General features: G+C 40.5%; 2 long non-coding RNA genes and 1 other non-coding gene across 4 annotated transcripts in view; all 3 read right to left on the reverse strand.

Annotated features, from left to right (window-relative positions):
* Positions 1–8,570, reverse strand: part of LOC131382150 (uncharacterized) — a 42,774-nt gene extending 34,204 nt beyond the window's left edge. The window contains exon 1 of the long non-coding RNA XR_009211374.1: positions 8,467–8,570. This is a non-coding gene — a long non-coding RNA (uncharacterized LOC131382150). The remainder of the gene's footprint in view (positions 1–8,466) is intronic.
* A 1,092-nt stretch (positions 8,571–9,662) lies between these two features.
* On the reverse strand, positions 9,663–14,087 carry LOC131382148 (uncharacterized). Of its 2 annotated transcripts, none has more exons than XR_009211369.1 (3): positions 13,930–14,087; positions 10,214–10,313; positions 9,663–9,991 (listed from the first exon to the last, which is right to left on the reverse strand). It is a non-coding gene; the product is annotated as an uncharacterized LOC131382148 (long non-coding RNA). The 2 variants fall into 2 exon arrangements; XR_009211370.1 differs by having other exon boundaries at positions 9,663–9,945; positions 13,930–14,086.
* On the reverse strand, positions 13,556–13,629 carry TRNAT-CGU (transfer RNA threonine (anticodon CGU)). Its single transcript has one exon. It is a non-coding gene; the product is annotated as a tRNA-Thr (tRNA).
* Positions 14,088–23,921: the final 9,834 nt, after the last annotated feature.

A 23,921-nucleotide genomic window follows, 5' to 3' on the forward strand; every position in this document is an offset into this window, starting at 1 on the left:
AACCCTGGTGTTGCAGCTTTAGTTTTGCCTTCACCCAATGACAGAACCAGCAGGACAGGGATCGAGATAAACCTATCTCATTCTTAGTTTGCATTGATAGGAACAAGAGGGCTGTATTCCCTATTGCGGGAGGCTTCCCCAAGAGGAAGAGCCCTCTAGAAAACTGTCCACGAAGTCATAACTATCTTATGTGGGAAGGAAATAGACAGGTAGAAATAGGATCCTGCTCCCAGACAAGATGTGGACAATGTGGTCCCGTCCCAGTGAACTTGGAGGATTTTATGAGATAAGATCCTCCTCAAAGGCAGGTCCTCCTGCCCCGTCAGAAATAGACCAAAGGGCCCCACCCATAGCTCATGAGCACCTGCCTGCCATGGATCATGGTGTCACTCCTGAAGCCCTCCAATGCTATTGGCTTACCTCTACCCTTGCGAGAAATCAGGATTCTTGTCTTTTAAACCTCAGTGTCCAAAAACCCCATAAACATCTGAACCCTCACTCCTTTCTCCCCTTCTACCCTTGCTGGTATGTAGGGTCACTCGACCACAGCAAAAACAAGGAGACCGTGGCCCCATCCCTAATTGTTCTTTCTGGAGGGGGTAAAGTCAGGACACATGCAAGAAGAGTGGTCCTCCACCCCAAGGGTGGCCACGTTTTGACTAAGAGTGGATGAGGACCCTCTGCCCAATGTGCTGAACTCTGTGAGGTACTGACGGCTGTGCAGGCCACTCCAACAGCAACTCCCTGCTATTTATTTATAGACTCATGGGCTGTTATAAATGGGCTAGTCATATGGTCCAGTGACTGGTGGACGGATAATTGAGCAGCCAGGCCAACATGGCAAAATCAAAGGAAATATACTAATAGAGAGATATTCCCTTTGCATGGTTAGGAGGACTCAATATTATCAAGACGTCAATTTTTCCCAATTTGATCTATAGATACAACATAATCCCAATCAATATCTCAGCCAGTTATTTGTGGATATTGACAAATAGATCCTAAAGTGTATATGGAAAGGCAAAAGATGCAGAATAACTACACAACATTAAAGAAGAACAAAATTGAAATACTGGAGAAACACCTCTGCCATGTGTTCAGATATCCATTCAGACTCCAATCTGACCAAGGCACCTTCTTCACAGCCCAGATAATGCAGCAATGGGCATGTTCCTATGGTGTACAATGACCTTGATTTGCTCCATCACTTCCAGGGGCCCAGAGTGGGAGGGGTGGTGTTAAAGCACTGGAATTAATAACTCAAGCAACAACTACAAAAGGACCATCAGGAAGGACAACTCAACGAAGGGTGGTACTCCTGCTTAATGAAAGTATTTGGACCTTAAATAGTGCCCTCCAGTGAAAGGGAAACATGGCATTGCAATGCCTGCTGGGCAATGCTGACTTTGGAAGTGTGGTTGCCTGACATGGCTAAGCCTGAGGAATCCCTATCTCAGTATATCCAACCACAGTGTTTGGAGGTCAAGGCTGTAGGGAGCCACAATTGAGCCACTGCACTCCAGCCTGGGTGACAGAGTGAGACCCTGTCTCAAAAAAACAAGCAAGCAACAACAACAAAAACAAACAAACAAAAAACCAAAACAATCTATGCAGTAGGTCGACATCCTGGACTATTGCTTCTGGTGGTAGACTGTGTTACGCTCTTTGTTATCCTCCACCCAGTGACAATGGTATTTCTCTCATTTGTTTAAGTCTTCTTTAATTCCTCTCAGTTATCTTTTGTAGTTTTTCAGTGTGCAGGTCTTGCACACATTTTTTAACTTACCTTTAAGTATTTGATAGTTTTGAAGCTCCTGTAAACGGTATCTTTTTGTTTTAAAAATCCAATTTGTCTTTCCTTTGAATGTTTCACTAACTTTGGATTGTTGGAGTTTAATCCCGGGAATGTCCTGCTTCGTCATGATGTGTTATCATTTTATAAATGGTTGAATTTGATTTGCTGAATTTTTAAGGATTTTTTTTCTTCTTATGAGGAACACTGGTTTGCAGTTTTGTTCCTTGTATGGCTTTGTCTGGTTTTGGTATTAGGGTAATGCTGGCCTGATAAATGAGTTCAGATGTGTGGCCTCCTCTTTTGCTTTCTGAAATAATTTGTGTAAAATTGATGTTATTTATTGCTTAAAAATTTGGTAGAATTTACTTTGGAGCCTTCTGGGCCAGATTGTGTTCCTTTGTAAGAATATTACAACACATGGATTTAATTTATTTAACCCGATGTAGGGCTATTTAGGTTATCTATTTCTTCTTGAATACACTTTTTGTGTCTTTCAAGGAGTTTTACCATTTCGTCTATGTTGTCAAAGTTATTGGTAAAATACATTCATAACATTTCCTTGTGTCCTTTTATTATTTGTAGAAGCTCTAGTGATAACTACTCCTTCATTTGTTTCTTTTGTTTTTCTCTTTTAATGTATTTTTTATTTTTTAAATATAGAGATGGGGTCTCGCTACGTTGCTCAGGAATTAGTTTGTAAGCCACCATGCCCGGCTACTGTCATTTGTGATATTTGTGTCTCCTCTCTCTTTTTTTCCTGAACAGTATGGCTAGAAGTGTATCAATTTTATTAATCTTTTCAAAGAACAAGCTTTTGACGTTATTGTTTTTCCTTATTGTTTTTCAGTTTTCTATTTCATTGGCATTTACTCTTTAGTATTTTCCTCTTCTGCCTGCTTTGGATTTAATTTGCTCATCTTTTCTACTAAGTTTCTAAGGTAGAAGATGAGAACATTGATTAGAGACATTTCTTCCTTTCTAATATAAATGTTTAATGATAAAATTATCCCACTAAGTATGGTTTTTGCTGCATCCCACAAATTTTGATATGTTGTATTTTCAGTTTTATTCAGTTTAAAGTGTTTTCTAGTTTATCTGTGATTTCTTCTTTGACTTATGGGTTATTAGAACTCCATGGTTTAATCTCCAGATATGTGTGGCTTTCTCAAATATCTCCAAATGTTATTGATGTTCAGGTTATTTTTGCTGTGTACAAGAAAAAACTCTCTGTGATTTTAATCTTTTCAATGATTATGCATATATATATATATACACACACACATTGAAAGAATATATATATATATATATGTTGTCTTCTATGTTATCATATATGTGTGCAGTCACTCAGATAAAGATGTGGACTTCATAGTTTTAAAACATGCCTGAACTTTTTCTTTTTTGCAACTCCTCCCATCAAGTTATATTGTATGTCACTTTTCCTTACACCTACATGGACTTTGGTGACTGCCTCCATTAATAGAATGCAGTAAACACAATGCTATGCAACTGTTAAAGTCTAGGTTAGAAAAAGGTTTTGCAGCATCTACCATTTTCTCTTGGGGCACTTGCACTGGCAGTCTTCAGCCATCATCTACCATCTTGTTGTTCCACATCCTTGTCAGCATTTGGTGTTGTCAATGTCTTGAATTTTAGTTATTTTAATAGGTGTGTAGGGGTGTCACATTGTTGCTTTAATTTGCAATTCCATAATTACATGTGATTTGGGGCACATTTTCATATGCTTCTTGGATACCTGTATATCTTATATATGTTTAGATCTGCCTATTTCTTACATTGAGTTGTTTGTTTTCTTATTGTTGAGCTTTAAAAATTCTTTGTATAATTTGCATACCAGTCCTTTATCTGATATGTGTCTTGCTAATATTTTCTCCCAGCCTGTGGCTTGCCTTTTCATTTTCTTATTTGTCTTCTGCAGAGCAGATATTTTGAATTTTAATGAAGTTCAACTTATCAATCTTTTTCTTTATCGAAGATGTTTTTGACGTTGTACGTAAGAAGCTGTTGCCAAACTCAAGGTTACCTTGATTTTCTTCTGTGTTATCTTCTATGAGTTTTATAATTTTGCATTTTATATTTAGGTCTGTGATCTATTTTGAGTTAAGTTTTGTGAAAGATGTAAAGTTGGTGTCCAGATTCATTTTTTGCATGTAGATGTCCAGTTGTTCCAGCCCCATTTGTTGAAAGTACTATCCTTTCTCCATTGAATTGCCTGTGCTCCTTTGTCAAAGATCAGTTGACTATGTTTGTGTGGGCCTATTTCTGGACTCTCTATATTCTATTCCATTGATTTATGTGTCTGTTCTTTGACCAATATCACACTGTCTTTATCTTTTTTCTTTTTTTGTGAGATGGAGTCTCTCTGTCACCCAGGCTGGAGTGCAGTGGCATCATCTTGGCTCACTGCAACCTCCGCCTCCCAGGTTCAAGCAATTCTCCTGTCTCAACCTCCCGAGTAGCTGGGATTACAGGCGTGTGCCACCGGGCCTGACTAATTTTTTTATTTTTAAGAGAGACGGGGTTTCACCATGTTGGCCTGGTTGCTCTCGAACTCCTGACCTCAGGTGATCCACCTGCCTCAGCCTCCCAAAATGCTACCATGACAGGCGTGAGTCACTGCCACTGTCTCAATTGTTATAGCTTTATAGTGAGTCTTGAAACTGGGATAGTGTCAGTATTTCAATTTTGTCCTTCTTTAATGTTGTGTAGTTATTCGGCATCTTTTGCCTTTCCATATATGCTTTAGGATCTATTTGTCAATATCCACAAATAACTGGCTGAGATGTTGATTGGGACTATGTTGTATCTATAGATCAAATTGGGAAAAACTGACATCTTGATTCTATTGAGTCCTCCTAACCATGCAAAGGGAATATCTCTCTATTAATATATTTCCTTTGATTTCATTCATCAGGAGTTTTCTAGATTACCACATGCAGGTATGGCATATATTTTGTTAGATTTATATCTAAGTATTTCTTCTCTGGTGCTAACATAAATGGTATTTTGTTTTAAATTTCATATTCCAATTGTTCACTGCTGGCATATATGAAAACAATGGACTTTTGTATATTAACCTTGTATCCTGTAGCCTTGCTATAGTCTTCATATTAGTTTCAGGAGTTTTTGTTAACTCTGGGATTTTCTACATAGATAATCATGTTATCTGTGAATAAAGATAGTTTATTTCTTCCTTCCCAATCTGTATATCTTTGATGTCATTTTCCTGTCTTATTGCATTAGCTAAAACTTCTAGTAAATGTTAAATAGGAATGGTGAGAGTGAAGACTCTCGCATTGTTCCTAATCTTAGCAGGAAAGCAACTAGTTTCTCACAATTAAGTATGGTGTTGGTTGTGGCATTTTTTGGAGATGTGCTTTATCAAGTTGAGGAAGTTACCCTCTATTCCTAGTTTAGTAGAGATTTTATTATGAATTGGTGTTGAATTTTGTCAAATGCTTTTTCTGCACCTATTGATATAATCACATGATTTTTCTTCTTTAGCCTTTTTATGTAATAAATTGCCTTGATTTTTGAAGGTTGAACAAGTCTTGCATACCTGGAATGAATCCCAATTTGTTCTGGTGTATCATTCTTTTTATGCCTTGTTGGATTAGATTTGCTAATATTTTGTCGAGAAGTTTTGCATCTATATTGATGAGAGATATTGGTCAGTAGTTTTCCTTTCTTGTAATGTCTTCATCTGGTTTTGGTATTAGGGTAATGCTGGCCTCATAGAAAGAGTTAGGAAGTATTTTCTCTGCTTTTATTTTCTGGAAGATATTTTAGAATATTGGTATAATTTCTTTAATATTTGGTAGATTTCACCAGTGAAAGCTGAGCCTGTTTCTCCTATTGCTTCAGTTTCTTTAGTAGATATAAACCTAACTGGGTTATTTATTTCTTCTCATGTTAGTTTTGGCAGACCATATCTTTCAAGGAATTGGTCTATTTCAACTAGGTTATCAAATTTGTGCGCACAGAGTTGTTCATAAAATTCTTTTATTATTGTGTTAATGTTCACAGACTCAGTAGTGGCCTCTCCTTCACTTCTGATATTAGTAATTTGTGTCTTCTGTCTTCTTTTTATTAGTTAACTGGCTAGAGGTTTATCAATTTTACTGATTTTTTTTTTAAAGAACCAGCTTGTAGTATTGTTAATTTTCTCTATTAATTCTGTTTTCTATTTCATTGATTTCTGCTTTAATATTTAATTCTTTTTTTCTGTTTACTTTGACTTTAACTTATTCTTTTTCTAGTAGCTTAAGGTGCAATCTTAAATTATTGATTCTAGATCTTTCTTCTTTTCTAATATGTGCATCCAATGCTATAAATTTCCCTCCAAACACTGTTTTTTCTTCATCTCATAGATGATTGATAAGTTGTATTTTCACTTTAATTATGAAACGTTTTTAAAATTTCTTTTGAAACTTCTTTAACCTATCTGTTATTTAGAAGCATGTTGTTTAATCTATAAGTATTTTGGACTTTTCTAGTTATCTTTTTGTTACTGATTTCTAGTTTAATTCCATTGTGGTTTGGTAGCATATTTTGCATTATTTCTTTTCTTTTAAAATTACTAAAATGTGTTTTATGGTCCAGAATGTAGTTTACTTTGGTGAACGTGAGCTTGAGAAGAATGTATATTCTGATGTTGGATGAAGTATTTTATAGATGTCAATTATTTACAGTTGATTGATGGTGCTGTTCTGTTGAACTGTGTCCTTACTGATTTTCTGCCTGCTGGGTCTGTCAATTACTGATTGAGGGTTGTTGAAGTCTCTCCAGCTCTAATAGTGGATTCATCTCTCTCTCTCTCTCTCTCTTTTTTTTTTTTGAGACAGTGTCTAGCTCTGTCCCAGACGACAGTGCAGTGGTGTGATCTCAGCTCACTGCAACCTCTGCCTCCCGGATTCAAGCGGTTCTCCTGCCTAGGCCTCCCGAGTAACTGGAACTACAGGCGCCCGCCACCATGCCCGGCTAATTTTTTGCATTTTTAGTAGAGACAGGGTTTCACCGTGTTAGCCAGGATAGTCTCGATCTCCTGACCTCGTGATCCACCCGCCTTGGCCTCCCAAAGTTTTAGAATTACAGGAGTGAGCCGCTGCGCCTGGCTTTTTTTTATTATTATTATACTTTAAGTTTTAGGGTACATGTGCACAATGTGCAGGTTTGTTATGTGACAATGTGCAGGTATGTTATGTATACATGTGCCATGTTGGTGTGCTGCACCCATTAACTCGTCATTTAGCATTAGGTATATCTCCTAATGCTATCCCTCTCCCCTCCCCCAACCCCACAACAGTCCCCGGAGTGTGATGTTCCCCTTCCTGTGTCCATGTGTTCTCATTGTTCAATTCCCACCTATGAGTGAGAACATGCAGTGTTTGGTTTTTTGTCCTTGCGATAGTTTACTGAGAATGATGATTTCCAGTTTCATCCATGTCCCTACAAAGGACATGAACTCATCATTTTTTATGGCTGCATAGTATTCCACAGTGTATATGTGCCACATTTTCTTAATCCAGTCTATCTTTTTTTTTTTTTTTTTTTTTTGAGATGGAGTCTCGCTCTGTCACCCAGGCTGGAGTGCAGTGGCGCAATCTTGGCTCACTGAAATCTCTGCCTCCCGAGTTCAAGCGATTCTCCTCCCTCAGCCTCCCGAGTAGCTGGGATTACTGGCATGTGCCACCACACCCAGTTGATTTTTGTATTTTTGGTAGAGGCAGGGTTTCACCATGTTGGCCAGGCTGGTCTCTAACTCCTGACCTCTCAGGTGATCCGCCCATCTCGGCCTCTTAAAGTGCTGGGATTACAGGTGTGAGCCACCACGCCCAGCAGGATTCATCTGTACTTCTTATGAATGTATTTATTTATTAGAGACAGAATCTTGCTGTGTCACCCAGACTGGAGTACAGTGGTGCCTGGCCTCAAGTGATTCTCCCAACTTGGACTTCCAAAGTGCTGGGATTACAGGTATGAGCCACAGTGCCCAGTCTATCTTTCTTACTTTGTCATTTTTAGTGGTTGTCCTTGTATTTACAATATCCACTTACAACTAATTCAACTCTGTTTTCGAATTACACTATACCACTACACAGGCATTAATAAGTCTTCCCAGTTCCTCCCTCTAGCCCATTACGACATTATTGTCAGTCATTTCACAGCATCTGTAAGCTGTATCATTGAAACATTGTTGATATTATTTTGAACAAAGTGTTACCTGTTAGGTCAATTAAGAATAAGAAAACTAAAATGTTTTATTTTACTTTCTCTAATTCTCCTTTAACACTCTTCCTTTCTTTATGTAGATCCAAGTTTCTAACCTGTATCGTTTCCTTCTTTCTCAAGAACTTTTATCATTTCTTACAAGGCAGCTCTTCTGACTACAAATTCCCTCAATTTTTGTTTCTCTGAGAAAGTCTTTATTTCTCCTTCATTTTTAAAGGATAATTTCATAGAAATACTGTATTATATGTCTTTTTATTTGAAGAATAGCACTATTTCTATTTTCTACATCATATCCATGAAACTAATAATTTACGGACTTACAATGTAGGTCTTATTTTTTTAAAGCTGTTATCTCATGTACTAGATTGTCGTAACTTGAGGGCTCATACTCAGTCATAATGTATAGGTACTTTATTGAATACCTTACAGGATCTTGCACCTTGTAAATTCAATAATGAAGATAAATCCTGAGTAATGACTTTCAAATGGAATTTGTTTTTCTGATTCAAAGCATAAAAGACACTGAAAGAAAACAGAGTTATAATAGCATAACAATGAAGGTCAATCAACCACCAATTTGTTTGGTACCCCTCACATTCTCCACACTGGATTTTCAAAAGGTTTCATTTTCAGGATCTGATGCACAATGTGAATGCCTTCCTCATGTGTAAAGCTCTTGGGCTGAACTTTACCATGTGAAAACTTTGTTCAATTGATTGAGTATGGAGAATTAGTAAAAGGAATTTATTAAATTATTATTATTTGAGACAGAGTCTCACTCTATCACCTAGGCTGTAATGCAGTGGTGCAATGTTGGCTCACTGCAACCTTCACCTGCCCAGGTTCAAGCGATCCTCCCACCTCAGCCTCCCCAGTAACTAGGACCACAGGCATGCATCACCTTGCCTGGCTAACTTTTGTATTTTTGATAGAGAGGGATTTTTGCCGTGTTGCCCAAGCTGGTCTTGAACTCCTGGGTTCAAGTGATCTGCCTGCCTCAGTCTCCCAAAGTGCTGAGATTACAGGCGTGAGCCACTATGCCTGGCCAGAAATTTATTTTGAAAGTCTTTTTAGGCCGGACTTGTTGGCTGGGCATGGCGTCCTGGGTCTATAGTCCCCAGTTACTTGGGAGGCTGAGGTGGGAGGATCGCTTGAGGCTCGGGGGTGGAGGTTGCTGTGAGCTGAGATCACACCACTGCACTCCAGCTTGGGAAACAAAGTTAGACTCTCTAAAGCATACCCCAAGACAAAGGATGTGCCTTAATGAGTATGTGATTTATTGAGGAAATGATCCTCCGGTTGGGGAAGGAAAGGTAACAAAACAAAGATGTGGTCTCACATAACATCTAGCTTTGGCCTGACCCATGAGACAGGGGCTCTGGAATATAAACTGCATAGCAGAGTGGTCACTGAGTCAAGGGACTTGACTTTTATACTCCTTCCCCCATCCATCAGTTATTAGCTGCTGGGAACAAAATGGTGGTGTAATCTACTAGATGTCTCCAAACAGCCAAGGGCAATTCATGGGAGAACTTCACGGAGTTACACCATTGTGGGGATAGGTGTGTAACTTCCCAAGGAGTCCTTCCCATCCGCTGCACCCAGAAAGACCACAATATTGCAGTAAAGAAAGAGTTTAATAGACACGAGGTCAGCCACGCCACAGGGGAGATGGCGTTAGTACTCAAATCATCTCCCTGAAGGCATGGAGGTTATGGGTTTTTCAAAGACAGTTTGGTGGGCAGCAGATCAGGGTAGGGGGAAAGCTGATTGGTTGGGTTGGAGATGAAATCATAGGGAATTGAGGCTGTCCTCTCATGCTGAGTCAGTTCCTGGGTGGAGGCCACAAGATGGGTTGGCGGGTCCAGGTGAGGACATGTGGTTGTCAGAAATGCAAAAACCTGAAAAGACATCACCATATTGTAGGCTGTGCAATAGTGATGTTATCTGCAAGAGTAATTGGGGAGGTTGCAAATCATATTACCTCCAGAATAATGGCTGGTAATTATTTAGAATTCAGACCCTTCTCATCCTCTAACTTGGTGGCCTTTCATTAGTTTTATAAGAACAGTTTAGTCTTTGGGAAGGGGTATTACCATTTAAATTATAATCTAAATTTCTCCAAAAATTAGTTTGGCCCATGCCCAGGAATGAGCAAAGACAACTAACCAGTGAGGCTGGAAACAAGATGAAGTCAGCATGCCAGATTTCTCTTACTGTCATAATTTTGCAATGGCTGTTTCAGGTGTAGTGGCCTGTAAAAAACAAACTAGGAAGAAGAAAAAGAATTGAGAGTTTCCAAGATTCTGTGCTACTGTAAAATAACTAAGGAAGTGGAATACCCTAGGTTTGTAATTTTAAGCTGAGTTGTGAATGTCCCAGATGTCATCTGTTATTTAGGAAAAATAATTGATTTCATTTACTTGCTAATATAAATCACTAATTTTGTTGTAATGTTTTGTGTTAGTTTCCTAGGGTTGTCATAACAAATTACCACAAACTGGGTGGCTTAAAGTGATAGGAAATTGCTTTCTCCCAGTTCTGGAAGCCAGAAGTCTAAAATCAAGGTGTGGACAGGGTCAAGCTCCTTTAAAAGCTCTTGGGAAGAACCCTTCCTTGCCTCTTTCAACTGTGGTGATTGCCAGAGATCCTTGGTGTTCCTGTAACCACTTAACAGGTTCCCCTTGCCTGCTGCCTAGACAGAGCCAATTTATCAAGACAGGGGAATTGCAATAGAGAAAGAGTTTAATTCATGCAGAGGAGCACAGGAGACTGGAGTTTTTTTTTTTTTTTTTTTTTTTTTTTTGAGACGGAGTCTCGCTCTGTTGCCCAGGCCAGAGTGCAGTGGTGCAGTCTCGGCTCACTGCAAGCTCCGCCTCCCAGGTTCACGCCATTCTCCTGCCTCAGCCTCTCCGAGTAGCTGAGACTACAGGCGCCCGCCACCACGCCTGGCTAATTTTTTTGTAGTTTTAGTAGAGACGGGGTTTCACTGTGGTCTCGATCTCCTGACCTCGTGATCCGCCCGCCTCAGCCTCCCAAAGTGCTGGGATTACAAGCGTGAGCCACCGCGCCCAGCCTGGAGTTTTATTATTCCTTAAATCAGTCTCCCCCAAAACATGGGGACTGGGGTTTTTAAGGATAATTTGGTGGGTAGGGTTCAGTGAGTTGGGAGTGCTGATTGGTTGGGTCAGAGACGAAAGCATAGTGAGTTGAAGCTGTCTTCTTGTGCTGAGTCAGTTCCTAGGTGGGGGCCACAAGATCAGATGAGCCAGTTTATTGACCTGGGTGGTACAGCTGATCCATTGAGTGTAGGGTCTGTTAGGTTTTACAATAGAATAGTGATGTTATCCCCAGTAGCAATTTGGGGAGTGTCAGAATCTTGTGGCCTCCAGCCGCATGACTCCTAAACCATAATTTCTAATCTTGTGGCTAATTTGTTAGTCCTAAAAAAGCAGTCTAGTCCCTAGGCAGGAAGGGGGTTTGTTTTGGGAAAGGGCTGTTATCCTTGTTTCAAAGTTAAACTATAAACTAAGTTCCTCCCGAAGTTACTTCAGCTTACGCCCAGGAATGAACAAGGACAGCTTGGAGGTTAGAAGCAAGATGGCGTCAGTTAGGTCAGAGCTCTTTTACTGCAATAATTTTCTCAGTTATAATTTTGCAATGGCAGTCTCATTCCTTGGCTTGTGGCCAGTAACTGCAATTTCTGCCTCCATCTTCACAGGGCCGTCTTCCCAGTATGTCTGTGTCTCTGTGTCCAAACCTCCCTCTCTTTCTTCGAATAAAGATCCCAGTCACTGGATTATGCCCCACCCTAATCCAGAATGACCTCATCATAACTTAATTACTTCTGCAAAGACCCTAGAAAGGCAGATTTATTAGAGAAAGTATGAAAATAGGTTGCAAGAAAGCAGTGGCCAAATCAGCATGAGAGAAGCTGACTGCAAAGAAACAAAGGCTTGCTGGAGATTTTATAGAATAGTGTTTATGCTGTAAACTGAAGAGGGCTTTGTGCAGTACTGATAATGCCAAAGTTGAAGTGGGCTGCCTTGCAGGTGTGTGGTGATAGTTGAGCACAGGAAGATTGGGAGTTGTTTGTACAAGAGGGCTATGTGTCCTGGACCATGAAGAAAGGCAGACGTATAGCTTATCTGCTTTCTGTTCTTGCTTTCCCTTGGTCCCGCCAGCCTGACTCCTTTTCCCAATTAGGACTCCACAGTTAACTTGGTCCAAGCCCAGAAATGAGCAAAGACAGCCAGCCCATGAGGCTAGAAGCAAGATGGAGTCAGCCACGGCCATGTCAAATTTCTCTTACTGTCATAGGTTTGCAAAGGCAGTTTCAGAGTAAAACGATTAAACACTTGTCCCTAATTGTTCAATAAATGAGAAAAATTATAAAAAGCAACAATATACGGAACTTCATTGCTTGTTTAGGTGCCAGATATCCTTCTAAAATATTTTGTGTGTACTTACTCAACAAGCCCTCCCATCAACTATATTAGGTAGGCTTATTACTATTTCCATTCCACATGTGAAGAAAGTGATGCCCATGGAGCTAGAGCAATTTGCTAAAGGTCCCTTAGCCATCAAATGGAGCCCCTGAGGTTTGAATACAGCTGATGTGACCTAGTTCAACAAGGTCCCAATCAAAATGAACAGCAGTGAGGTCCAAACATAGGGACAATTTTCCAATATTTTACCTTGCTACTTAATGATACTTAGAGTAACATAGTAGCCACATTGTGAATATTTCTCATTAAAAAGTGAAAAACAGGCCAAGCGCGGTAGCTCACACCTGTATTCCCAGCACTTTGGGAGGCCAAGGCAGGTGGATCACTTGAGGCAGGAATTGGAGACCAGCTGGGCCAGCATGGTGAAACCCCGTCTCTAATAACAATACAAAAATTAGCCGGGCGTGGTGGTGCACGTCTGTAATCCCAGCAATTCTGGAGGCTGAGGCATGAGAACCGCTACTGCACTGGAGCCTGGGCGGCAGAGCGAGACTCCATCTCAAAAAATAATAAATAAAATAAAATAAAAGGCAAGCATGCCCCAGCAAATGTCCTAATTTTTGTTTGTAGCTACTAATGGGTTTGTTGTTCATTAATTTCTTATCTTATGAACTCAATTATAGAGCTGGAGATTTTTAGAATCTAGAGGAATTTTATTTATCTGCATGCCTACAACAGTTATCTACATGCTTTAAACTGTAACACATTGTAAGTGCTCAAAAACATTTTACCACAGTTTAAAGCAAGACATACGAAATTGATTGAGGTGGGTCACATACATTATTCTTTCGCAGTGTTTTGCATTTGCATTGTCTTCCTCCTAAAAATTTACTTTTTAAAAGTAAGGAATCTGAGCAGGATGCATTTAACCAACTTGGGATTTAGCCAATTGTGTTCTACTGCTGTTAAGTTTGGTGAGAATGTTTGGCAATTAGTGTGAGGACGCAGTTCCTCGTCAAGAAAACAATTTTCAGAAACAGCTGATTTTCTCTGGAAAAATATCAGGCCCCACTGGGAGTCGAACCCAGGATCTCCTGTTTACGAGACAGGCGCTTTAACCAACTAAGCCATAGAGCCACGCAGAACGACTATTTGGAAGTGAATCTATCTCATTTTGCTTTGACAAAATGAGTTTATTGAACGTTATCTGCTGTCTTCAAAAAATATGCCAACTCGAGAAACACTTCATTTCCTCAGTATCTTTGGAAGACAAGCGAATACACGGGGAAACGTATTCGGCAGTTTACAGTGTCAAAGGATTTTTCTATTAATCCAAGAAAGAGTATTACAGAAAGCTATACAATACGTGAAGACGATTAAAAGGAATATATCTATACATAATTTTAAAAAAGCCTTTGAATCTTGAAAGTCACTCACTTAGGGCGAGGGAAGCTGCCAAATTTGTCAGAGGAGCAACAGGCATCTCTCGTATGGAGCCGTGGGACTTGGCGTTAAGGCACTCCAGCTACAGGTGTCAGCCCGTTTAGTTCCTCTTCAGGTCTTGTGATGTCATTTTCAAGAGGACAGTGAAGTTCTGTGTCACGTGGGGCCCCTCAGGAGGGGTGCGGAGATGGGGGAGGGGCGGAGCAGCAGGACTCTGCTGCTTTGGCCTCAAGGAATTTGGTCGACACTTGAAGACTGACCAAGAAAAAGTCATTTGTCCCAGTTTTCTCCCACCCTTTGTTTTCTTTTGCTCCTCTTGGTCTTGTTTTTGGTTTTTTGAGTTCTATCTTCTTTTTTCCCCCCCGCCCCGCCGCAGTCAGTTCTGAAAATCGCCTCCCAGAGGAGATAACGCGTTCTTCTCCGTAACCAGTCCTTGCACGCCCTGGGGCGGGGGTCCCGGTTCTCATCCCTCCGGGGACCTGCAAGGAGCCCCGCCCGCAGGCTTTGAACCGATTGCGGCTCCGCGTCCAGGAGCAGGCCCGGCGTAGGGCCGGGGAAGGGCCGGGGAAGTCCAGGTGCGTCTGCGGGGCCCAGGGCCCCCAGGGCAGGCGGGGACTGAGACTACTGAGGGATGAGGGACAAGGAGGCTGGGACTGGGGAGGGGAGACCCGGGACCCTCCCAGAACGCTTTCGTGCGGTTGGAGAGGGTAGGACACAGCCTCTCTGGGCCCGGTAGTATGCGAAGACACGCATAACGCAAAAGGATTCCCGTCCTGGACTTTGGGAATTAAGGCCCTGAACACATTCAGCAAAAAGTAGATCTGTCTGTACAGACGTTTCTTTCCACGTCTTTCATAGTAAGGACTTTATTAAAAAGCAGGGACTCGAATCCTAGGTGGGTAGATGGGAGGCCGGGACTGGGGATGGGGACGTCCTCTGTTTTATGGTTGTGCACATTAAAAATAACTCTCTGCCACCTACTCCTAAACGCAGCCGGCAAAAATGAGACGTCAACTAAGCGCCATCTCAGTCCCAGAGCCAGGTCGTCCATGGGGGTTTTCAAGCGTTTTCTCAATGACTGATTTTTCTAGAAGCTAATGGATTTTATTCTCCCAGGTATAAAGGCTACCTCCTGCTTCACACCCGGGTAACATAAAAGACAGTGCTGGGACCGAAACTCGGGTCTCCTGGGTCCTGGTTGGCTGGAGAGAGGGGCAATGAACGCCCCGAAAAGAATTCTGTGTTTTGTCAGTATCTGGGAGGACTCATTACAGGGTAGATAATCAGGATGGATGTTTGGCAGGTGGGAATCTTTGAGACGGTCTGTGCACACAATTTTAACTCTACTTTTGCCAGTTTGGAGGACATGAAATTCCTGATGAGTGTATGTTAAAAGGGAATAGAGAAGTTAATACACACAAAGTTCTAAAATAATTGCTTTTCATGGAGGCAAAATGGCTAAGCAGTCCAAAGCGCTGGATGAAGGCTCTAACCTCTTGGGGTGTGGAGGTTCTAGCCTGTTTAGCCACAGAAGTCATGAAACCACTATGTGGTATTTGTTAAATAATGAGTTTTGATACTTAAAATAAAATAGAATTATTGGAGTGAATTTTGTTTGGTTCTGTTGAATTTGTTATTCTTACACACACTAGCCAGATTCTACTTATTAATATTTTATCTGACATGTTGATCTTTAGATGTATGAATTGGATTGTTCTCGTTTGATTTGTTTTGTTTTTACTTTGGGTTCTATTTATGTCAGGTTTTGGTAACCTTAACGAATGGATTTGGCAGTTTTCCACTTCTTATGCCCTGAAACTATTCAACCCACAAGAATTACCTGATCCTTGACAATCTGACAGCACTTGGCCTAAGAGCATGAGGCCTTTTCATGGGGCTTAGAAATGGAAAGAGACTTTTGACAGCCTCTTCATCTATTACTGTGGTTATTATTCTATGAGGATGTATCACTTGAGTGTGTCATATAGTGTCTCTGATTCTCAGTTTCTTATTTGTTGAGACATAATGATACTGAAGATTAAATGACTTACTGCTTATAAAATTCTAGCATGATGCCTGGGCCATGCAAGCCTTCAATCAATGTTATTTATTATTATCACATCAATATTGGTAACTTATATTGTCCTAAGTCCTATCTCATTCACTATGCTTAGATTATCAGGGATTATCAGATACAGAGATATAAAGTCGTAAAAAAATGCTTTTTATTTAAGATACATGTCTCGTCTCTATTTGTAAATGTCTCTTCTCTCATCACTAATTTTGAATTCTAAGTTTATATTTTCCCTTAATTAGACATTCCACAGATTTCTATTTCAGTTTTATTTACAAAAATACTTTCTTAGCTCTCCTAGCATGTAAACAGATTTTCTCTGTTAATTCCTTTCTTCTGCTTTCATTTGGTAGGTTTTGTTGGTCTTTTACTTGCTTCTGAAGAGAAATACTCACCAGTATTTCAGTCATTTAAAGTTTTTCTCATTTACTTAAAAAATGCACTTAAGTTACAAATGTTCCCCTCTGACCTGCTTTTGTAGCATTCCACAGTAATGATATATGTTGTCTTATTGACATTCTATTATACCTAGCCTGTAATTTTAGTTTTGATTTTCTTTTTGAGCAAAAATATTTTTAGAAGCATTTGACATTAAGTATAACATTTTATACTTTTCTGATTATATTTTGATGCTGATTTCTATCTCAATTTTCTAGCACAGTATTAATTTTCTAAATTAAAAATTATTTTGATATTTTCTTATTAGATCATTGTACAGTCAATTCATTAATTTCTTGGGCAGTTTAAAAATTGTGCATTCTCTATAAAGAATTTTATGGTATCTATCAGGTCAACGTTTTATTCTTATTTGTCTTTTATAATATTACTTATTTCTTTGTCCACTGATATTTCTTGAACTTAGAGCAATAAATTGAAGTCAATTACTAAATTGTCTCTGCCTTTCTACTTGTGTCTCCATTGAATTTCTGCTGGATGAAAGTTGCTGCTTTATTTTGAGCATGAATATCAAAAAAACCAAAAATCTTTATCTCCACTTAAACTGTAATTTATAGCATTTTGCAGTACCCTTCTTTATTTAATGAGTGTTGTCCAAAATCCCACCTCACATGATTTTAAGTCCTTGAGTCCTTTCTTTTTGTGAGTTTGCCTGATATTTTTGTCTGTTCTTTGTTTTCAAACCTCCTGATTGTTTCCAAGCCTGTGGGTAAGTGGCAAGCTGTGGGGAGGCAGTGTGACAAGGTATATGCAGGAAACAAAGAGCTCAGAAAGACTAGTTTTTTATTTTCACAGCATTTTAAAAGCCAATGACCCTAATTAAGAGATACTTAATCTTCCACTGGTTTATGTGGTCATAGTGAAAATTACAGTTGAGATATTGAATATATCAAATATGTAGCTCTGTAGAGAAATTGTGGCACTGGAATCTCTGATTCTAACCAAGAATTTCCCAGAGGCTTGAGTAAAATGTTCCCAACTTGAAAATCTAGTGCAAGTAGAAGATTCAACCTTTTAATGTTGATGTTTTCTAGGTTCCATATTTGGTTGCCCTTTTTTCTGAGATGGTATTCAAAGGAATATTCCATACACTTGTATCTTTGAACCTTCCAAAATACTTCCAAATATCTTGCATATTTGGAATACCGATAACTTCCAAATATCTTGCATATTTGGAATACTGATAACTTCCAAATATCTTGCATAGACCTTTTTAGAATGCCATATGATTATAGCCAACTGCCTACAAGACATTTCCACCTTAGTATCTCATAGATACCCTGGACTCATCAAGTTTCTCCTATTATTGCTTTTCTTTTTGAGTAGCACCACAATCTAGTCTGTTAAAGTGAAAACTGTGCGATTACTGTAGATGACTCTCTTTGTCCCCTCATGCATTTTTTTTCATCAAATGAATATGATGTCACTGCTGTTTAGATTCAAATAGTGATCCTTCCCTAACTAGCCATGGCAATTGGTATGATAGTCTAAGCAGAACCTGCTATTGTGAAAACATAATTTGATGGAATTGAGAGTTTTTGCTTTTCAGTTAAACTCTTAGTGAGTCAAATATGCCAAATGTAAAGTTCTATTTTTAATTTGATATTTGTTTTGTCTCTCGAGAAACTTTTATTCTAAACAGAGAGATACAAACCTGATATTTTGATGCACACATTAAAAAATCTGAATCAAGTTTGGCATAAAGAGATACTTAAATTTGCCAAAAAAACTTATGAGAAATAATCATAAATGATGGCATATATTATGCCAAATTTATTCTTTTTTGCATGAAGGGAATTGTGGAAATTGACCTGATTAGTTTGGACTGTCAAGAGCAGAGTTGACATAATCCCCACAGCACCTCCAAATCCTGAAACAAGCTTTTCATCCCCCACATTAATGCTATTTTCTGTCCCTTCTGTCCCCCAGCTGATGGGTCCCCTTAAAATGTAGGATGGGTTTGAGCTTTGGTTCTTAACAAAGGACCCAGTTATGGAAGTCTTTTTTTCCCCCTGGGCCTTATACCCCATGCATAAAATGCAAGGCCCACATCAATTGTTCGTTCACTCTTAAATTGAGAGAAGACAAGTTAGAAAAAAGAATTGAAAGTTTATTTATATTTGGGACTTAGGGTCTGTGAAAATGCAGTGCTGGTTTAGGAAGGCATGAAGTGGCTGGTTTCAGAATTCCTTGACAGCAGACATTGAGAGATTGGTTTTTACATAATGTTGCAAATTATGAATATAGATTGAAGCCAGAAGGTACTCATGTGCCCTTATAACTCTTAAAATACAGTGATTGATGCAAATTAACTTTTTTAACTTTTTTTTTTTTAAACAGAGTCTCGCTCTGTCAGCCAGGCTGGAGTGCAGTCACGCAATTTTGGCTCACTGCAACCTCCACCTCCCAGGTTCAAGAGAGTCTCCCGCCTCAGCCTCCCAAGTAGCAAGGATTACAGGCACCTGTCAACACACCTGGCTAATTTTTGTATTTTTTAGTGGAGCCGGGGTTTTGCCATGTTGGCCAGGCTGGCCTCAAACTCCTGACCTCAAGTGATCTGCCCACCCGGCCTCCTAAAGCGCTGGGATTACAGGCGTGAGCCACCATGCCCGACCAGTTTTTTAAACTTTATATTAGGCTTTTAAAATAGATTATTAAAGCCATTAATAATTCCTCTCCTCCTTTGGCAGGAAGTTACAGTTTGAGGACTCAATTTTTCTCTAATAAGAGAATAGAAAAATTGAATGTCATTTAGTTTTGATTACCATTCATCTTTCTGCTCCTTTCCAAATAACACTACTGTTTGTTCCATCATATATTCTATTTATTCTATCTGTAACATAGCTTCCATGTTACTACGGTACTTGTATGTGTATTTAACACAATTTATGAATGCTGCCTCTGTCTCACAAGCTACTTATTAATTTATCTATAGTTAACACATCTTGTGAATTTTGCCTCATCTTGTAAGCTATTAGCTTACGTACTATCTAAATTGGTTTTATCCATCCAATTTGTTTTCCTATTTCCTATATCTGAATATAATAAAATCATACAGCAAACTCATATTTCAGGAGCCACTGAACTTAGAGGTCTTTGTTTTTGGAAGGCGAACCCTAGAAAGTCAGTATTCTGAATAGAAATGACTCTGAGGCTCTACAGATAAAGATGAAGCTCTCTTTGCCAGGTGTAGAGTGTCTTCAAACATAACTTATTAGGTGATAATTCCATTTCTATTAACTTGTCTGGCTGGAGGCAAAGAAACACAGAGGAAATTGGAAAGAGAGAAAAGAATAAAGACCTGGAAAAAGGGAAGATACTTGAGTTATAATCTAAAAATTGGTATAAGCGCTACATACACTCTAGGTGGCACTCTGAGGTTATAAAATGGTTCATAGGTGAGTTGAGGCCACTGTGTTTTGTTTCATTTTATTTTTTCATTTTATTTCATTTTATTTTATTTTATTTATTTTATTTTATTTTATTTTATTTTGAGACAGGGTCTCACTCTGTCACCCAGGCTGGAGTACATGGTGCAGTCTCTGCTCACTGGAGCCTTGACCTCCTGAACTCAAGTAATCCTCTCACTTCAGCCTCCTTAGAAGCTGGGACTATAGGTGTGTGCCACCACACCCGGCTAATTTTATTTTTTGTAGGGATGGGGTCTCACTATGTTGCCCAGTCTTAAACTCCTGCCTCAGCCTCCCAACGTGTTGGGATAACAGGCATGAGCCACCACTCCAGACCCCACTGTATTTTAAAGGCCAAGGAGTCTGAAAGAATTAAAACTAGTTTGCTTTTCCCTTTACAAGGAATCAAGAAAAGGTAGACAGTCAATATGGTTTCATAAGGAAAGTTTTAGAGGGGCATGGAATCCCTATCGAGGAACTTCACAGAGATTCAAAGAAAAGAAAGTTGGTAACCTAACACTTGAAAGAGCAAGAGAAAACTTGCAATCAGAGCAATGCCAGCTGGAGGTCAGGAGGGGAAGGGGTAAAGAAAGAAGAGAAAATGAGAACTTTTTATTTTACTCCAAATCACAATGTATTTGAAAATATATATTAAAGAAAGATTATTTTGGCACTTTGTAAAGTGCTAGTAAAGACTTTAAGACTATTGCAATTAGGGAGAGAGAGTGAACTCAACGCTGAATACAATGGGGACAAATAGGGATTTACAGCCAACAGGCAGAGTGACGGTGTCATAGATGATGGAAAATTACTAAGCACAGATTATCAAAGGGAGGAAGATTCTTGCTAAACTGGCCTAACAAGATTCTTGCTAATGGTAGGCTAAGGACTTAGAAGTTAAGGGTAGAGGATTAATAATCTGTGCAGATACCAGACTTGGGGAGATTCTCAGTAAACTGATAGGAGGAGTCTTGCTGAAGGCAGTTGAAAGCCAAGGCCTACTTGAGAAGGCTAAAAGAAAAGACTGTTTTTCTATACTCTCACAATACTTCTGACACCATATGTGTGGGTTTTCCACTCCAAACAATTCTCCAATTCTGCAGACACAAATTGGGTGTTGACACTGCAACTCAATTCTGACACTAACTACCTGTAATTAGTGCAGACTCTACAGGTGAAGGGCTCAAGGGCTCAGTTCCACAAGACTGCCCCCCACTTCACATGTCAATCATAAGTCCCAAGTTGTCACTCATATTTCTGACCAACTGCTGTAAATTGAGGGTTCCTACAACCTCCCCCTGAAGTTTGATAATTTGTTATAACAACTCACAAGACTCAGAGAAACATTTACTTACGTTCATCAGTTTATTATAAAGGATATGACAAAGGATATAGATGAAGAGATACACTTGGCAAGGTATGGGGAGGAATATAGAGCTTTCGTGTCTTCTCTGGGGGCACCACACTCCCAGTAACTCCGTGTGTTCACCAACCCAGAAGCTCTATGAGTTCTGTTGTTTAGGAGTTTTATGGAGATTTCATTACACAAGCATGATTGATTAAATCATTGGCTTTTGGTGACTGGGTCAATTATCAGCTCCTCTGCCCTCCTCCGAAGTGGGCTGGGGTGCTGAAAGTTCCAAATCTTTAATCGCCATGGATGTTTCTCTGGCAACCAGACTTCAGTCTGAAGCTATCTGGGGACTTTCAGCCACCAGTCATCTCATTAAGATACACAAAGACAGTTATTATTTAGGAGATTCCAAGGGTCTTAAAAGCTCTTGTGTTGGGAACCAGGGACTAAGACCAAATGTAACAAAAGAACCTCTTATCATCCCTGTCACTCAGAAAGTTACAAGGATTTTAGAAGCTCTGTGCCAAGAGTTGGGAGGAAAGACCAAATATACATATTTCTTATGATGTCACAAAGGCTCAGAGAACCCTGACTAAAGTTGGGTCAAGGAGAGAGTCTTTGTCAGATAACACATCTTGAATTTGGACCTAAATGAAGATGATGTGGATCAGAGACTGAGGAAACTAATAAACCAAGGGCACGGCTGGATTGTCCATGTTAACCCTGGGGACACCTAAGGACTGAGTGAGAGGCAGTGTGGCTTGACTGTGCAGAGGAGTCAGTGGCCACATGAAGTACAAGAGAAGTTCTCCTTACTCATCCTATGTCAAAATGACAATATTTTCTGCAAATTCTCTATTCCTTAGAGCAATGGTCCTCAAACTTTAGCATGTATTAGGATCAACTGGAAGCCTTTTGAAAACAGACTGCTGGACCCACCCCAGGGCTTCTGGGTCAGTGAGCCCAGGAGAGATCTGAAAACTGCATTTCTAAGTTCTCAAGTGATGCTACTGCTGCTGGCCAGAGGACTATGCTTTGAGAACCAATTTCCTAGAGATAGAAGTCAAGAAAGGGAAAATGATGACTGATTGTCAATGTCCTTTTCTCAGGGCCTCTACTCGAGATTTCCCCCAATAATGACTCATTTGTGGAGGGTAATAGGTGGTCTCCACAGCCTTACCCAGATGGGCTTTACTGGGCCAGTGACTGCATCTCCACTTGCTCCGAGTTTTGGCTGCTAATGGCTCACAGCTGCCCCTTCTCCAGAGTATTATTCTCAGTGGCCACCTTCTGCAAAGAATTTTCTTCAGCCTAAGGGAGCCACCTCACCTGGGAGTTTATGCCTCTAGAGTTCAAGGGTGGGCCCATAAGCCAATGACTGACTCACATAGGCTGCAAGAGGCTATGTCTCGGGTGGAGCCAAGATGGCCGAATAGGAACAGCTCCGGTCTCCAGCTCCCAGCCCCAGCGACACAGAAGACGGATGATTTCTGCATTTCTGCTTGAGGTACCGGTTTCATCTCACTAGGGAGTGCCTAACAGTGGGTGCAGGACAGTCGGTGAAGCGCACTGTGCACGAGCCGAAGCAGGGCGAGGCATTACCTCACTCGGGAAGCGCAAGGGGTCAGGGAGTTCCCTGTCCTAGTCAAAGAAAGGGGAAACAGACGGCACCTGGAATATCGGGTCAGTCCCACCCCAATACTGCGCTTTTCCAACGGGCCTGGAAAACGGCACACTAGGAGATTGTGTCCCGCACCTGGCTCGGAGGGTCCTGTGCCCACGGAGTCTCGCTGATTGCTAGCACAGCAGTCTGAGATCAAGCTGCAAGGCGGCAGCGAGGCTGGGGGAGGGGCGCCCGCCATTGCCCAGGCTTGCTTAGGTAAACAAAGCAGCCAGGAAGCTCGAACTGGGTGGAGCCCACCACAGCTCAAGGAGGCCTGCCTGCCTCTATAGGCTCCACCTCTGGGGGCAGGGCACAGACAAACAAAAACTCAGCAAGAACCTCCACAGACTTAAAGGTCCCTGTCTGACTGACAGCTTTGAAGAGAGTAGTGGTTCTCCCAGCACGCAGCTGGAGATCTGAGAACGGACAGACTGCCTCCTAAAGTGGGTCCCTCACCCCTGAGCAGCCTAACTGGGAGGCACCCCCCCAGTAGGGACAGACTGACACCTCATTCAACCGGGTACTCCTCTGAGACAAAACTTTCAGACGAACTATCAGACAGCTGAATTTGTGGTCTCACGAAAATCCGCTGTTCTGCAGCCACCGCTGCTGACACCCAGCCAAACAGGGTCTGGAGTGGACCTCTAGCAAACTCCAACAGACCTGCAGCTGAGGGTCCTGTCTGGTAGAAGGAAAACTAACAAACAGAAAGGACATCCACACCAAAAACCCATCTGTACATCTCCATCATCAAAGACCAAAAGTAGATAAAACCACAAAGATGGGGAAAAAACAGAACAGAAAAACTGGAAACTCTAAAAAACAGAGCACCTCTCCTCCTCCAAAGGAACGCAGTTCCTCACCAGCAACGGAACAAAGCTGGATGGAGGATGACTTTGATGAGTTGAGAGAAGAAGGCTTCAGACGATCAAACTACTCTGAGCTACGAGAGGAAATTCAAAACAATAGCAAAGAAGTTAAAAACTTTGAAAAAATATTAGAAGAATGGATAACTAGAATAACCAATGG

The sequence above is a fragment of the Hylobates moloch genome, unplaced genomic scaffold (genome assembly GCF_009828535.3).
Source record: "Hylobates moloch isolate HMO894 unplaced genomic scaffold, HMol_V3 SCAFFOLD_20, whole genome shotgun sequence".
NCBI lineage: Eukaryota > Metazoa > Chordata > Mammalia > Primates > Hylobatidae > Hylobates > Hylobates moloch.